This window comes from Oryctolagus cuniculus, chromosome 6 (assembly GCF_051225735.1).
Source record: "Oryctolagus cuniculus isolate XC-2025 breed Fujian yellow rabbit chromosome 6, ASM5122573v1, whole genome shotgun sequence".
NCBI classification, from domain to species: Eukaryota; Metazoa; Chordata; class Mammalia; order Lagomorpha; family Leporidae; genus Oryctolagus; species Oryctolagus cuniculus.
In genome coordinates, this window is record NC_142872.1 from 106964776 (window position 1) to 106969501 (window position 4726).

The 4726-nt window shown below is 45.3% G+C and overlaps 1 pseudogene; it reads right to left on the reverse strand.

Moving 5' to 3' along the window:
• Positions 1 to 4093: 4093 nt before the first annotated feature.
• Positions 4094 to 4444, reverse strand: LOC100346696 (10 kDa heat shock protein, mitochondrial pseudogene; annotated as a pseudogene).
• Between the last annotated feature and the right edge of the window lie 282 nt (positions 4445 to 4726).

Below are 4726 nucleotides of genomic sequence, written 5' to 3' on the forward strand. Positions count from 1 at the left end.
TGGGAAAGTAGCAGAAGATGGTCAAGTCCTTGGGTGGCTGCACCCACATGAGAGACCTGGAAGAAGCTCCTGGTTCCTGTCTTTAGCCTGACCCAGCCTTGGCTGTTGCAGCCATCTGGGGAGGGAACTTATTTGTCCCTGGGGTATTTGTAGATAGCCAGTGGATTCCTGAGCAACGAAATAAGAAGGTAGCTTCCAATGAGGGTAATTTCAGGTTCAATTCAGATGGCAGGAGATATACCACATTTGAAGGCTAAGAAAGGTGCCTAACACCTTTCATTGTCACCATAGAGGAGGTGATATTTGCTATCACTTCCATGGACAGTACTGGAGACCAAAATTTAAAAATAAATATGACCTAAACAAAATGCAACCCTGAAGGCTATTCCTTGAGCAAAGGTTATTGCTTTGTGTGTCCTGAGTTCTTTGATGGACCCTGAGGTGACCAACTGTTAACCAGTTCCTGTGCTCAGGATCTCTCAGAAAAACAGAAGATGTACAAACACTTTATTACCATTCCTCTGGTAACTAACAGTCATCATCTACAAAGGAACTGGGGGCTCCTGAAGAAGGAAGGAGCCAGGTGGTCAGGTGAGCCATGGAAGGTCTGTCAGAATTCTTAGTTTTCTTCTCAAACTTTTTTGTTTCTCAGTTTCTCTCATTTCAATAAACAGCACCAGCATTTCCATGTAGTTTAAGATAAAAACTTAGGAACAAGACTTGACTCCTCTTTGTCTTTCACAACTCAGATTAATCTTCAAAATATATCCTAGGGGCAGGCACTATGGCGCAGCGGGTTAACGCCCCAGCCTGCAGCTCCAGCATCTCATATGGGTGCCAGTTCTAGTCCCAGCTGCTCCTCTTCCAATCCAGCTCTCTGCCATGGCCTGGGAAAGCAGTAAAAGACGGCCCAAGTCCTTCGGCCCTTGCACCCATGTGGGAGACCCGGAGGAGTATCCTGGCTCCTGGCTTTGGATCTGTGCAGCTCTGGCCGTTGCAGCCAATTGGGAAGTGAACCATCGGATGGAAGACCTTTTTCTCTCTCTCTCTGCCTCTCCTCTCTCTGTGTAACTCTGACTTTCAAATAAATAATCTTAAAAAAAATATATCCTAAAGTCAATCAATCTCACCACTTCCACCACTACCATATTCTTCTGACCCCCACCATTTGTAACTAGGACTAGCCTAACTGGCCTTATTACTTTCACATTTGTCCTCCCACAGGCAAACCTCCATACGCAGGTCTCAAGCACCCAGAACAAAGTGTGTCCTCTCCCATTCAAGAGCCCTCAATGGTTTCCCACCACATAGAGAAGACTGGTATTTCCTTCCAAGACCCAGAAGACCCTATATAAGCCAGTACCATCCCACCTGTCACTGACCTGTGTGCCTCCCTCCCTAGTGTTCACTTTGCCTTCACATTCTTCCTTGATCAAAACAAACTCGGGTTCAGGCAGACTATGGCACTTCCAGTCCCCTTTGCCAGAATGTTCTTCCCCTATGACCCATAAGCCCCCAAGCTTCACTCAGTGTCTGGTCAGATATCATGTCTTGGAAGGGGCCTTTCCTCACCACCTGGCCAAATTGCACTCTAGGCCTCATGCTGCTTCTTTCTTTCTAGCACTTACTGCCAGCAACTCCACAAAGTTCAGCCATTGCCTACCTTATTCATTCTTCTTTCTTAGAATAGTTTCTAGCATGTAGGACTGCTCATTTTTACTGAATTTAAAGTAGTATTGGCTATCCCATTTATATCCATACAAGAAGGTTCAGCCATTACAATGGCCCAACAAACTTATTTTTGGATTTTTTTGGCTGGAAGAGCCAGTGGTTCTCACACTTCACCATGCCTTTGATCCACCAGAGGGCTTGTTACAGCACAAATTAATGGTAACATTCAAAGTCTCAGATTCGGAAGATGTGGACTGGAAAATGCGCACCCTAATCATGTTGCAAGGTGATGCTGACTCTGCTTATTGGCGATGTAAGAACATCTGAGTCAAACAACCCCTTCAGCAGTGTCCTTTCTTCACACTTTTGTCTTTGCAATCCTGTCACCCTTTTGTCAGTTGCTGAAAGCATCACAGGAAGCCAGTGTGCCTCAGATGTGCTCCTTCCCTGAAGGACACTCTTGCAATATGAACCAGCTAGAGACCAAGGCTTCCACCTCCCTCTCCCAGACTGTGCATTACGGTTATCAGACTGGCAAGTGTCCCTGGAGGAAAACGTTTGTGAAGTATCATGTATTCTAATTATGTCAAAGTTTGCAAAGGCAATGCTTTCCATCTCCTTCCAGTGCCAAGCCTCCAGCCAGTGCTTTCTGTATCTTGTAAAAAAATATCAGGGTCATCAGCACTGAAGGGTTGTGGTTCACCACAGACAATCAAACAGCTCTGTCTGTCTAGCAATTAATTGCACGCCTGGGCATTGACTGATGGTTAACTTCCACCCCAGGCTATTCGAAAGGAGCAGGAATGCGATCCGTTTCTTCAGATGCAGTAAAGAGATTCCTTATTTATTCCAGTGGATCATGGTCAAGTGAAGAAACGTTTCTGTAAGATTTCTCATTTTAAAGGGGTGTGTGTGTATGTGTGTGTGTGTGTGTGTTTAGATTTCCACTTAGATTAATCAGCCTGGAGGCCTTTTGGGTTTCCTTGTTCCCTCTCCACTTGCAACTTTTTCTTGTACATTTCAAATTGTGTGATCATCTGAACCTGTTTTCCTGCAGCTTGTTTCCTGATATTCTCCTACCACTCATTCATCAGAGTAAAATCATTTAAACTCTCTGAGAGTCTGATTATTGTGGCGCGATGATCCATTCAATAGTTATTATCCAATGAAATCTTAGCCAGGATTTACTTGTGATGGACTACGCAAATCTTTGAGCTTGGCAGAAAGAAGTTTTATGGGAAAATGGTGCGAGGTGAAATCAGTGGATGACTGGGGTAAAAAGTATGTCAGACAAAGGACCCTCAGTGATGGAGCTGTTTTGCATCTCGGCTTTCGTGAGGATCTCATGAATCTACATGTGTGACAGAATTGCATAGGATCAAATGCACACGCATGCAAATAGCTGCACGCTAAACGGGAAATCTGAATAAGGTGGACTGTATCAATGCCAGTATCCTGATTATGGATATGTACTATATTTACACAACATCTTTTTTTCTTATTTTTTTGACAGGCAGAGTGGATAGTGAGAGAGAGAGACAGAGAGAAAGGTCTTCCTTTGCCGTTGGTTCACCCTCCAATGGCCGCTATGGCCGGCGCACCACGCTGATCGGAAGTCAGGAGCCAGGTGCTTCTCCTGGTCTCCCATGGGGTGCAGGGCCCAAGCACTTGACCATCCACCACTGCCCTCCTGGGGCACAGCAGAGAGCTGGCCTGGAAGAGGGGCAACCGGGACAGAATCCGGTGCCCCAACCGGGACTAGAACCTGGTGTGCCGGGGCCGCAGGCGGAGAATTAGCCTATTGAGCTGCGGCGCCAGCCTACACAACATCTTACCCTTGGAAGGAACTAGGTACGCAGGATCTCTCCACGTTATTTCTTAAAACTGCATGCAAATCTACCATGCTCTCTAAATTTGAAGTTTAACAATGAAGCGCTACAGAGAGGACAGGTCTGGGTGACAACAGGAGGCAGAGTCTTGGGTGGCAGGGAAGGATCTCAAGGGCCCAAAGAGGAGAGGACCCAAATCTAAAAGGAAGAGAGGCACAGACGGGAAGATAAGGCACATTCCTAAGGAAAACCTCATTCTCTTCCTGTCCGTAGACCACACCAGGAGACTACAGTCTATCATGAAGCCATACATTGTAGAACGATCATCTGCAAGATGTTGAAAGCAGGAATTACGGCTGACAGTCGCCCAGTGCTGCCAGTTGCTATGCACATGCACTATCTCACGATCCCTTCTTTAGTTCTGTAGCCTAGCTCCAGCTATTTTATCTCTTTTTTATTCATTGATTTATTTTATTTGTAAGTGTTTACACTAGACCAGTGAAACTAAAGTTTGGAGACAATGGGTGTTATTATTTCTATAGCATTAGTTTATTATAAAAGAGACATGGGAATTATTTACATGATGAAAGGTTTCAGAACTTCAGTGGAATGTGATGCCGTTTCAACAGACATTTCAAATCTACATATTTTCCAAGAATCTCACCATCTCTAAATAGAAAATAACCCTTGTCGTCTAGAAGTACTTTAATGCCTCCATATTCTGGAAGAAGAACTTTATCTCCAACTTTCACACTAATTGGTTGAATCTCTCCACCCTTTCCTTTAGAACCTGATCCAACAGCTACTACTACTGCTTGCGATAGTTTTCCTTGAGATTTTTCAGGGAGCATAATGCCTCCTTTGGCTACTGTTTCTGCGGCGCTCCTCTCAACCTAGACCCGGTCAAAGAGCAGAAGAAACTTCCCAAATGCCTGTCCTGCCATGGCCCCAACGCCGTAGCTCCCGCTGCGCTCTCGCTCCACCACAAGGAGAGACCCACAGCCCAACCCTCAGAACACATCTGTTTTGTCTATTTTACTACGAGGAAACCAAGGCATAGGAAGATTAATAAACATTAACTGGAAATTGGCACAGCCACAACTTCTCTGATTTGCTAAGTACAGAATTAGTGCTAAGTACACTAATTCAATGCTCACTCTGTGCCAGGTGTGCTGTCCTAACTGCTTTCCTTTGTAGAAGAATATGGCGGGGCCCAGTGCCATGGC